We start from the raw sequence: 14,224 nt of genomic DNA, 5'->3' as shown, positions 1-14,224 counted from the left end.
ATCGGTTCAGATATTAGGACCTGAAAAATATTTGAAGTATCCGAAATTTCTAAGAAAACATATCTGAAATACCCAAATATATCTAATACACACAAACGATAATTCAAGTATTTTGAATATCCGATTCGGTCTCGAGTAAGATCCATACTCGAATAGAGACCCACATATCTAAGAAAACTATTTTTAATAGGTATTTGGCCTTGGACTTGGATCCGAACCAATATCAATGCTTCGTTAATCAGTATATATTTTTTAGTTCAATTTTAATAAGAAAATAAAACCCGCGCTTTTAAGTGCGGGTCAAAATCTAGTTTTACATTGTAATGAGAACATGCTCGAATAAGTCCAGTTCTCTCTTTGTATTTATTTAATCTTAATCACTTTTCTTCTGCCTCCTTCACTTGACTGTAACGTGTATAGCCCCTTGTATTGTGATGTACTGGAATGCATATGTTGATGCGTCAATGGCCAAGATTTGACACAAGAAGCATCATAGAAGCAGCCAGAGTATAATCTGTTATATATTATCTCGAGGGATATCAGACTGCAAAGAAACACTGAGACTAATTCCAAAGAATACAAAACCCCCATAGGACTTGCAGAAGAATTAAATGTAAAGTTCTTTAAATATTTTTGTAATATTGTAATATGAGAAAGAATCTTAATATAAAGATTTTATGAAACTCAATTCCAGTATCATTTTCAGAAGACAATAACAAACAACTTAATAATTTCAAAATGGATTTAATTTGGGTTTAAATCTATTTATTCAATTTGCTTATCAGAGAAGAAAATATAAACTGTTATTATAGTAAATAAAGTTAACCACTTACCAAAAACTAAAAGAAAAACAATATAATTATTGTTTATTTATCCATCTATTTCTTCGTCCAGATGATTTATCTAAATGATTCATTTGAATGTTATGTGGTACTCTTCATTCTTCCATCGACATGGTTTATCAGGATGAATCATATAAATAATAAATTTTAACGTTTTCTCATCTATATTTACATCTAGATAAGTGTAGGAATCATATGACTTATATACTTCGTGTTTAGATTTAATCATATTTTTATTTTATGCTTAACTATATCAATTTTATTATTTATCTAGAATATAATTATTTTAACTATGGTTTTGTCGAGAAGATATGATTTTGTGGTTTTAGCTAAAAAATGATATTCTTGCACCGGAAAATAAATCGGATTCTTTTGGGATGAAATAAAATCTTTTAGTCCTCTCAAGTCTCTAATCATTCTCTATTCTTATATTTATTGACCATTTGTCATTCTCATTTCAATTGATTTCTTATTTTCTCTTTCATCAGCCACCAAATATATGTTACAAAGAAACTGGCATTACCAAGAAACAAATGTATGCCGGATCAATTTTTAAATTGCTGCTATTTTATAAAATATCAAGTTTATACATATTTTGTAAAACACAATCTATGATTACAAAGAAAAATACAAGTATAAAAATTAAATATCAATACTATTAAAACAGGAACATGCCATGTTGATAATAGTTTGGTCCAAGTTAAAAAAGAAAACATATATAACTGTTTATATGCCTATATAAAATATAACTGCTTAACATTTAACCTTATTTTAAAAAAAACACGCCAACAACTAGCTGGTCGAAAAGACTACTATTTTTTTAAGAATATGCAGATAAGAACTAACTAGTAAAAAAAGTTACACAACTTTTTTTCAAAAGAGTCTGACGGCAGTTTGTTGTTTGTTGTTGGTTACAACCTGAATTTTATAAAAATTATATTTCTTAAAAATATAAAACAAAAAATATATCCATCATTTTAAAGATGGATCATCAGTTTAGTCCAACTATTTGAAAAATCGATTTACGGGTGCGGATTATGAGTATTTAATGCGTGGTGAGTGTGGGTTGGTGGATTTTGGATCGGGCCTACCCATCGACCCGCAAAGTATTTAAAAAATAAAATGTAAAAAATTAAATATTTTTCTATAAATACAGAAATTTAAAAATAATAATTGAAAATTTAAATCATTTATAATTTTTTAATTATAAATATAATTTTATAAATAATTGAATTAAATAATGATTTCTAAAATATATATATAACCTGCGGATAACCACAAAATTAAGTAAAGCAGGTGCAGGTACAAAATTATTTGTTTGCGGGTTGTGCGGGTCATATTTTTTAACCAAAAAAAAATAAAAACCCGCTGGTTGGCGGATTAGCGGGGAGAGTTTGACCCGCAATCTAGCCTTATCCGTGCATATACCAGATCAATTTTTAAATTGCTATTATTTAATAAAATATATTTTGATTAAAATTTATACACAAATATGATTATAACAAAATACAAATATAATAAAAAAGAAAAACAAATATCTAAAATTAAATTTAAAACAAAAGAATACCCGCCCTTTTAAGGGCGGATCAAAATCTAGTTGATTTCTTATTTTCTAAGCAGGTCTCCTTAAGTTAAGTAAGTGCATGTCCTTTCTTTTGAAGGTTGGGGAACCTACCGATGAAGATTCTCTCTACCATACTGGGCAATATAGATGAACAAGCCATGCCCACCCCGCCTCAGATCAGCAGGAGTCAGACACTGCATGGCTCATCCATCAGGTAAAGAAAGGCCAACAATAGAATACATGTTATTTATGGCTGTTTGTACAAGTGCTTTACAAGGAATGAAATCTATACATTAATTACATTGACTACATTCATGTCATAGAGAAGACTTGGTCATGGTGATAACTCCAAGGTTGACTGAGTCTTCTGATCTCGGTCCGGTTTGTAGATGAACCGATGTAGACCGGATGTAAACCTCCTTGCACTTCCTCTTGTACTTGTTGGACTTGTCTAGTACTTGGTTAAGTACTTGGTTATGGTGCATCCACACAATGGTTTATAACACTCCCCCTTGGATGCCATAACCATATGAGTTCATAATATGCTTAATGTTGCCTCATTAAAACCTTACTAGGAAAACCCATTGGGATAAAACCATAGTTAAGGAAAAAGAGTACAACACATACTACTCCCCCTGATTTGAACATCACTTGCTGAATAGATGTTCATGGATTCTTACTTGAACAATCTTGTATTGTTCGGACATATCATGTCTCTTAGAATCCTGATGGTACTTTAGAAAATGTACCACTTTGATATCGACCACTTTAGTACTTTAGATAAAATGTACTATTTTATACTCTGGTCGTTTGATTATGGTCCTTGACCAAATCACTTTTATATGCCTTTCCATAATATTGGCTGGCTAGTACTTTAGATCCTTTATATAATATGGATCATCATTATATCAAATATGAGCTACTTAGCTCTTTAGGACTTATGGACATGCCTTTGGCTTTATGAGTATAATATTATTTGCCATAGGCAACTTTATACATAGGTCATGTCTGTTAGATCATGATCCTTATATCCATAGTTTATCTATGATCGATCTAAGACATTTTGCAGTCTTAGTGTGCCGGCAATTCGTACACATATATATATATATATATGGACGATTGGACTGATCTAGACCGGACACGATCATGACATAGAATTGATCTAATTGATCCTCAAATTTATGTCTAATGACATCCATGATCTACAGCTTTATCATGGACCAAAACTTATAATATGGTCGGACCCGTTTGGTCGCATATGGACACATAATGTGGTCCTACACATTTTTGTTCAAAGATGAACTTTGATCTTATAGCTTATCTTTATGATAGCTTATTCATTCATACCACAGCTTGGTTGGTTCATGCTGAGAATTTTGACCAACCATAAGTATTACCAAAATTTGGCTTAATTTGTGGTGATGGTCTATAACCTTTCTAAGGTTTGATGAATAACCATTTAACCTATCTTAGGCTGGTTAGTATAACACAAGGAATTTAAAATTCCTCTATGGACTGATTTGAATTGTTCTTATAGACCCTTTTCATTTGCTTACATATAGCAATTTAATTCAGTCCATGGACAGCTTTAGGAAAATGCTGTTCATGAGAACTTCTTTTCTCATCTTATGATTCTGAGCTCAGTATATTTTGGTAAACCTTTTAGGTACCAATAATATTATTATCATCCAGTGAGTCATATAAAACATACTACATCTTTTGAATTTCTTCCAGACATTATATGTAGTGACATATGTAGTAGTATCCACCACTTTGGATTATATAGACCTCCCTTGGTCTGTCTCACGATTTGTCCTTCTTTCAGGATTCATCTATTCACTGGGCATCATATGGCGTTTACATATTCATGGCCAATTCAATACGCCTTTATCCGTCACTTTTAGAAACCCCACGTTTCTTTCTTTCATCATTATTATGAGTACTCTTGCGTGGGTTCATGATCCTCGATTCATTATTCATGTGCTACATATTCGCGCTTTTTCTATGAATGTATTGTGTCGACACATTTATATATATATGGTTTCCTTCCATTTCCAGACATCAAATAATTAATTGAGATCTCATCATAGTCAATGACTATGCCCTCGGTACAGAGAGGCTCAGCGTCCCGAACCACATTAGTATGTACCTCAGCCATAGCCATCCCGGGCTAATCTGGAAAATCTATGACCTCGGTTCTTTTGCACCTTTCTTTGATTTCCGAGGTCTTTTATCTTTGGAACCAATTGGTCTTATATTTAGACTCTGTAGCAACTTGGTTGTGTCTTTAAGACATCAAAACCGTGTGGTGCTAAGCTGGGATGACATAGTCATTCTTTTTCGGGTCAATGTGTCTGGCATTTTATTTTGCTATCATTGTAGCATATGGACGTCTATAAATCTTTCTCTAGTCCGAGGATCTTTGCCAAGACAATGATGGTTGATACCATTCTTTACCAGCTTACTACTTCTCCTTTCAAATGTTGGATATTGGGATTCATAAACTCTATGTAATCCTTGTTCCTTGGCCTATGATTAAATCACCTATTTTGGCTCAAGGTTTCTTTTAAACTTATGGAGAAAGTATATTCATAATATATATCCAACATATATATTCCCAATCCTCCTTATGAGATTCTAAGATAACTTGATCTTAGATGGCACATATATTTGTGGTGGATTTATTCATAATATCTTAATATGATATATGTCTGGACTCATGACCCGTATTAGTCTGAGGTGGGAATATTTATTATCACTTATATGGCCTGATATAATATCTATGGCCTGATGCAAGTTAATCTTTTATAACTCATGATGTCCCCAAGCATATGGACTTTTAGATTTTGAACCTTATAGGTAATGGTCATAATATGATAAATTCAACCAATATGAAATATGGTTGTGGACCATGTTTCACGAATTTTAGTATGGTCATGTATCATGGGATTTTACCTCTCCCCCTCATGAACATACTCTAATTCGTAGTGCTTGGGACAATAGATTCCCTTGTGCATAGATATAAATTGCACAAACGTGAGATCTTATGGGATAGCTTTTGTGCCCTTTTAAATCTCTGCATCATAATTCAGATGGCTAAGTATGGTAATGCCATCTAAGTGATAATTTCGTGGGTCAATCAAACATGATTATGATTGCCCTGGCTATTTGCCTATTATCATATTGATCATTTGATCAATAGAGAATGTAGTCTCGACCACTTAGGCGATTTAATTTAGGTACTCTTATTCCCTTTTTTTTTTGCCCATAGTTGGAAACCATATTCTCTTCTTAATTCAATGGGTCTTACAGGGTGAATATAATGCCTTTTAGGCAATGCCTTGGTCGGACTTCTTTTCCTTTCTTTCAAGGAATGTCCAGTTGAGTTCAAGAGTAAAGCCTGGATAGCCGAGCATGTCGTGCCATATGTTAAAGGCTTCTCTGAACTCTTTGGAAAGTGATTTGGGGTATTAACCCACAATCATATTTATCTTGGCTCAAAGAAGGCCTATAGATATAGTAGGCATAGTCTCTAGGATTTTCCTTTGGCCTTGGGCATTTTCATAAATCATAAGAAATTCTTTCTTTCCTTTGCCCATAGTTTCAATATGTAGACCATTCATATGAATGTCTTTGAAACTTTTATAAATTCCACTTTGATTTATGGGGAATGTAATGCATCAGAGAATTTTCAGATGTGTGCCTTTAGGCATCATGAGGTTGGACTAGCCATGACCTTGAGTAAAATATCTTTTGTCTCTTAATATAATGTGGCTTGGTCCACTATAGAGAACAAAGACAAAGTAAAATGATGTCGAAATCTAATTGGCCTCTTTAAGGCAATATGAAGTCTCGTGTTCAAGCTGATCATCATTCTCATGGTCGAAATTATTCGCACCATCTAGATGGACCCAATGGGTCATAGGGTTTTATCCCTTTATGCTCTCCTGGTAGAGTTCAATAAGGTGTTTGGGAGTTCTACATCGGTTGGCCCAATGATTATTCATCCCACACTGATGGCAAGCAGATTTGGTCGAGGCCCGGGTTTTTAAAATCGGACTTATTCCCACGGACTTATACCCACGGCTAGGTTGGCCTCGGCCTCGACTATGGAGTGACTGTGGGTGATATCCACGCACACCCTTGCCATCTTCCATGGCCTTTCACATGGCCATGGTTTGACTCTTTCATTTGGCTCTGTGGCCGTATGTGCCTTAGGCAATGCCTTAAAATCCAGGAGGCCTCATCTCACTATTCCTCATGAGTAACTCATTGTTTTGCTTAGCAAGCAACAAACAAGAGATTAAATTTGCATATGTGGAGGAATCCATTTCTCGGAATTTATTGCTGAAGCAAAGCATTGCTTGTGGAATGTAGAGAATTTCTTCTCTAACATGTCAGCATATGTGATAGTCTCTCCACACAGTTTCAACTTTGAGACTATCATGAATAGAGCCGAGTTATACTCATCCACAGACTTATAGTCTTGGATTTTTAGGTGCCTCAAATCATATAGGGCCTTTGGTAATAGCACCGTACTATGGTGATCATATTTGGATTTCAGTTCTATCCAAAGGTCCAGAGGATTCTCAATAGTGAGATATTGATCATTGAGACTTTCAGTAAGGTGATGGCGTATGATTAAGAAAATCGCCTTGTATCTATCTCAAAAGTGAGAAATTTAGATATAGTCACCAAGATTTAGATTTCAAGATGATTTTAAACATCTGAATATTTAATCATTGCTTTCAAGCATCAAGAATTTATGCAAGCAAATGTATATGATTTTCAATAATGCTTCCCCCCAAATCATATAATCTATTTGCTTTAAGCATTTCTAGTATGACAATGATCAATTGATCACTGCATCTAGTGATCCTTTTAATTGTAATTCATATTTGGATTGATTATATATATGTATATAATTTCATATAGGGTTTCCAAGCCCTTTAGAATTTTGAATAAGGATCAATCATTATTATGGGATCAAGCAGGATCACAATGGTCGAATGATAAATGCATGGCTCAAGAACTAATCGGATGTATGTTCTGTCCTAAGCATTGGACCAAAATAATATAAATGTGATTCTTAATGCATGAGGATACTTGATTTTCAAAGATCATAAAATGAAACTAAAACCGAAGGATATTTGGTTTTCAAAGATCATAAAATAATAACCAATTCCTTCCCCCTTTACCGGGTAAACCAAGACAAGAAAATTAATAATTTTCAGGAAATGACTAAACCAAATTCAATTAGATTTTCAATCAATTGGTTTCAAAGATGGTTATATTTTAATAAAGATAATCATGCTTAGTTTTTAATAAAACTATATGACAAGAAGATGCATGGAAATGATCAGTTCATGATATGTGAATGATCTAACAATTTACTTATCCATGTTTGATCGGTTTAAACAGGTTTATAATTTCAATCAAAGCAAACATGCTAAGTTTAAAAGAAAACCGATTTGGTCTAATTATATGCAAGCAGTGAGAACCATTTAGATGCAAGCAATAAGAACCATTTAGATGCAAGCAATAAGAACCAATTTATATGAACTATTATCAGGATTGTCAATGATATGCAAACATAAAATCAGTCTTAGCAATATGACAATTATGCATGGTCAGATTTTAAACAATATGACAATTGCATTCAAAGTTGGTTCAAGATGATTCAAATTTCGATTTTACTAAGCTGATGCTATCAAGAATGCAACAAGATTACTCTATAATTTAATCATCAATTTCAAGCATGGTAAAAGATCAAGATTAACTATCAACTTATGAGATCAATATTCAGTATGATATGAAATCTATTCAAGGTTGGTTCAATTATTTATCTATCAACCTATATGATCAAATGATTTCATGCATATTTATTCTATCTTATGACATATCAATTTAAAATCAAGACTATATGCTATAAAACTTTTATAAACATTTTCAGTCAAAGATATGCAATTAATAAAATCAAGCAAGCATTTATAAAATCGATTTTCAGTTTATAAAATCTGATTTTGCATTTAGAAAAGTTTAAAAACTCTTGACAGATACAAAATAAATTTTATTGGTCAAGGATATGCAATGAATGATTTTAATTTCGATTTATTTTGGTTGACTGAATTCGGGAGATCTGGCCGAAAGTGGCACAGAAAAGGATTCATGGATTTTTGTTTTGGCCAGATTATACATTCATGTTTATCACATCTGGTAAATTGGCCAAAACATCCATAGGTTTAAGCTATCTCTAATAGTTTATGGTTCATAAGTTTTATAAACAAGATTCATATAGATCTTTAGGTATTTTAATCTATTTTTGAGATACTTAGAACCTTTAGAGAATTATAACTTTTATGGATTCAAAATAATTCAGAATCAAGTTTCTTATTAATCAATGGATCATAGAAACAAGATTAATATTATGGATTCATATAGATCCTTAGATTTCTTTTCAGATATAATGGTGTTCTTAGATTTTATGGATAGATTAGTTTACCATTTTACACCACAAGAATCTGAATGGACCACCATGAGATAGAGCTGATCCACAGATGAGCTGGTTGATAGAGAGGTGGAGGAGCTGGCCGGAAAACCATCAGTCGGCGGTGCGGAGTGTTTATGCGATTGACGACGCGTCAGAGATCGGATCGACAAGCCGTCTTCGCAACGGATTCCTCTCGTCTTGGGCTTCAGATTGATAGGTGGATCGTCTTCTGGCTCCACAAAGTTTGAGAGATACGGCGGTTTAAAGTTGCGCCTGAATATAGGATTTTCTGGCCGGAAAAGATGGCCGGAAAAGAGAGCTCAGGTGGAGAGAGACTTCTCAGGTGGAGAGCACATTCGTGCTGATAACGTGTTATAAACTAAAGAGAATGTGGAGAGTGATTTGTGAGAAAGTTGTGTGTTTTTTCATTAGCCAACACCACAATATATAGTGGTTTGATACAAGGGTTTACAAATGCTTTACAAGGAATAAAATCTACACATTGATTACATTGACTACATTGATGTCATAGAGAAGACTTGGTCATGGTGATAACTCCAAGGTTGACTGAGTCTTCTGATCTCGGTCCGGTTTGTAGATGAACCGATGTAGACCGGATGTAAACCTCCTTGCACTTCCTCTTGTATATGTTGGACTTGTATAGTACTTGGTTAAGTACTTGGTTATGGTCCATCCACACAATGGATATTATAACACTCCCCCTTGGATGCCATAACCATATGAGTTCATAATATGCTTAATGTTGCCTCATTAAAACCTTACTAGGAAAACCCATTGGGATAAAACCATAGTTAAGGAAAAAGAGTACAACACATACTACTCCCCCTCATTTGAACATCACTTGCTGAATAGATGTTCATGGATTCTTACTTGAACAATCTTGTATTGTTCGGACATATCATGTCTCTCAGAATCCTGATGGTACTTTAGAAAATGTACCACTTTGATATCGACCACTTTAGTACTTTAGATAAAATGTACTATTTTATACTCTGGTCGTTTGATTATGGTCCTTGACCAAATCACTTTTATATGCCTTTCCATAATATTGGTCGGCTAGTACTTTAGATCCTTTATATAATATGGATCATCATTATATCAAGTATGAGCTACTTAGCTCTTTAGGACTTATGGACATGCCTTTGGCTTTATGAGTATAATATTATTTGCCATAGGCAATTTATACATAGGTCATGTCTGTTAGATCATGATCCTTATATCCATAGTTTATCTATGATCGATCTAAGACATTTTGCAGTCTTAGTGTGCCGGCAATTCGTACACATATATATATGGACGATTGGACTGATCTAGGCCGGACACGGTCATGACATAGAATTGATCTAATTGATCCTCAAATTTATGTCTAATGACATCCATGATCTACAGCTTTATCATGGACCAAATCTTATAATATGGTCGGACCTGTTTGGTCGCATATGGACACATAATACGGTCCTACACATTTTATTCAAAAGATGAACTTTGATCTTATAGCTTATCTTTATGATAGCTTATTCATTCATACCACAGCTTGGTTGGTTCATGCTGAGAATTTTGACCAACCATAAGTATTACCAAAATTTGGCTAATTTGTGGTGATGGTCTATAACCTTTCTAAGGTTTGATGAATAACCATTTAACCTATCTTAGGCTGGTTAGTATAACACAAGGATTTTAAAAATTCCTCTATGGACTGATTTGAATTGTTCTTATAGAACTTTTATTTGCTTACATGTAGCAATTTAATTCAGTCCATGGACAGCTTTAGGAAAATGCTGTTCATGAGAACTTCTTTTCTCATCTTATGATTCTGAGCTCAGTATATTTTGGTAAACCTTTTAGGTACCAATAATATTATATCATCCAGTGAGTCATATATAACATACTACATCTTTTGAATTTCTTCCAGACATTATATGTAGTGACATATGTAGTATTATCCACCACTTTGGATTATATAGACCTCCCTTGGTCTGTCTCACGATTTTATCCTTCTTTCAGGATTTATCTATTCACTGGGCATCATATGGCGTTTATATATTCATGGCCAATTCAATACGCCTTTATCTGTCACTTTTAGAAACCCCACGTTTCTTTCTTTCTTTATTCATTATTATGAGTACTCTTGCGTGGGTTCATGATCCTCGATTCATTATTCATGTGCTACATATTCGCGCTTTTTCTATGAATGTATTGTGTCGACACATTTATATATATATGGTTTCCTTCCATTTCCAGACATCAAATAATTAATTGAGATCTCATCATAGTCAATGGGTATGCCCTCGGTACCAAGAGGCTCAGCGTCCCGAACCACATTAGTAGGCACCTCAGCCATAGCCATCCCGGGCTAGTCTGGAAAATATATGACCTCGGTTTCTTTTTGCACCTTTCTTTAATTTCCGAGGTTCCTTTTGGAACATATATTTGGTCTTATATTAGACTCTGTAGCAACTTGGTTGTGTCTTTAAGACATCAAAACCGTGTGGTGCTAAGCTGGGATGACATAGTCATTCTTTCTCGGGTCAATGTGTCTGGCATTTTATTTTGCTATCATTGTAGCATATGGACGTCTATAAATCTTTCTCTAGTCCGAGGATCTTTGCCAAGACAATGATGGTTGATACCATTCTTTACCAGCTTACTACTTCTCCTTTCAAATGTTGGATATTGGGATTCATAAACTCTATGTAATCCTTGTTCCTTGGCCTATGATTAAATCACCCATTTTGGCTCAAGGTTTCTTTTAAACTTATGGAGAAAGTATATTCATAATATATATCCAACATATATATTCCCAATCCTCCTTATGAGATTCTAAGATAACTTGATCTTAGATGGCACATATATTTGTGGTGGATTTATTCATAATATCTTAATATGATATATGTCTGGACTCATGACCCGTATTAGTCTGAGGTGGGAATATTTATTATCACTTATATGGCCTGATATAATATCTATGGCCTGATGCAAGTTAATCTTTTATAACTCATGATGTCCCCAAGCATATGGACTTTTAGATTTTGAACCTTATAGGTAATGGTCATAATATGATAAATTCAACCAATATGAAATATGGTTGTGGACCATGTTTCACGAATTTTAGTATGGTCATGTATCATGGGATTTTACCTCTCCCCCTTATGAACATACTCTAATTCGTAGTGCTTGGGACAATAAATTCCCTTGTGCATAGATATAAATTGCACAAACGTGAGATCTTATGGGATAGCTTTTGTGCCCTTTTAAATCTCTGCATCATAATTCAGATGGCTAAGTATGGAAATGCCATCTAAGTGATAATTTTCGTAGGTCAATCAAACATGATTACCCTGGCTATTTGCCTATTATCATATTGATCGTTTGATCAATAGAGAATGTAGTCTCGACCACTTAGGCGATTTTAATTTAGGTACTCTTATTCTCTTTTTGCCCATTGTTGGAAACCATATTTTCTTCTTAATTCAATGGGTCTTATAGGGTGAATATAATGCCTTTTAGGCAATGCCTTGGTCGGACTTCTTTTCCTTTCTTTCAAGGAGTGTCCAGTTGAGTTCAAGAGTAAAGCCTGGATAGCCGAGCATGTCGTGCCATATGTTAAAGGCTTCTCTGAACTCTTTGGAAAGTGATTTGGGGTATTAACCCACAATCATATTTATCTTGGCTCAAAGAAGGCCTATAGATATAGTAGGCATAGTCTCTAGGACTTTCCTTTGGCCTTGGAAATTTTCATAAATCATAAGGAATTCTTTCTTTCCTTTGCCCATAGTTTCAATATGTAGACCATTCATATGAATGTCTTTGAAACTTTGATAAATTCCACTTTGATTTATGTGGAATGTAATGCATCAGAGATTTTTAGATGTGTGCCTTTAAGCATCATGAGGTTGGACAAGCCATGACCTTGAATAAAATATCTTTTGTCTCTTAATGTAATGTGGCTTGGTCCACTATAGAGAACAAAGACAAAGTAAAATGATCTCGAAATCTAATTGGTCTTTATTAAGGCAATATGAGGTCTCGTATTCAAGCTGATCATCATTCTCATGGTCGAAATTATTCGCACCATCTAGATGGACCCAATGGGTCATAGGGTTTTATCCCTTTATGCTCTCCTGGTAGAGTTCAATAAGGTGTTTGGGAGTTTTACATCGGTTGGCCCAATGTTTGTTCATCCCACACTGATGATAAGCAGATTTGGTCGAGGCCTGGGTTTTTTAAAATCGGACTTATTCCCACGGACTTATACCCACGGCTAGGTTGATAACCTTGGCCTCAGCCTCGACTAATGCTGTGGGTGATATCCACGCACACCCTTGCCATCTTCCATGGTCTTTCACATGGCCATGGTTTGACTCTTTCATTTGGCTCTGTGGCCGTATGTGTAAGACCCGAACCTGGATCCTAAGACCCAACTGATCCGCGGCCTTAACCTAAAGGTCTAAGTGTAATTGGCCGGTTTATGTCCATATTTCTCTAAGTCACTTTCAAGTGATCTGAGGTTCATATACATTAAACAAGCAATGCGGAAGCTAAGTAAACATTCATCTTTATTAATATAAACCATGTGATCCATACAATGTAGTAATATCAATCAGTTTGCACACTAGGCTATGATAAGTTCAATACTATCTAAACACACATCACACATCCATCCTTGGCTTGAGTCTTCACAGCTCCTTGGCTTTCCCACGATCCTGACCAGATCCTGCAATCATATAAAGTACATCAAATACACAATCAAACCGATATCCTAGCAACAAGTCTATCAATGCATGGTTAAGTCCCTTAGAACTAGTTTCTGTCCCAAACCTTGACCCACTCGGTTAGGTCTCTAAAAATTATGCAAACACCATGATAAATCATGATAATTCACAACTAAGAGCATGGTCAAGTCAGAACCCCCAGAACAGGTCCGGATCATACCGATCTCACCCTAGACCCGCCCCCATGGTCATAACCTACCACCTCCAAATCGATGATATAAAATTATCCTTTCATCATGATAATTCATGATAAATCCCAATTAAGAGATATATGAAGTCGGAATCCCCAAACCTCAACCGGAAGTTAGAGATCCAACCTTACATGCCCAACCAAGGCCATGGAGAGATTACCCGGTTCAATCCATGCCCTGAGGGTCCGACCATGAGTTTAAACCCACGGACAACATCAATATATATTATAAAAGAGATAGAATGGAAGAGAAGGGAGAACGGATGCAACCAACATCACTTGGTCCACGCGGTCCATCCATCCGGACACACGGATCACGGCGATGGTAAGTGGTTAGCATCACTA

This window comes from Raphanus sativus, unplaced genomic scaffold, assembly GCF_000801105.2.
Source record: "Raphanus sativus cultivar WK10039 unplaced genomic scaffold, ASM80110v3 Scaffold0263, whole genome shotgun sequence".
In the NCBI taxonomy this organism is placed as follows: domain Eukaryota; kingdom Viridiplantae; phylum Streptophyta; class Magnoliopsida; order Brassicales; family Brassicaceae; genus Raphanus; species Raphanus sativus.
The sequence above is the reverse complement of the archived record's forward strand: the minus strand, read 5'-3'. Positions refer to the sequence as shown.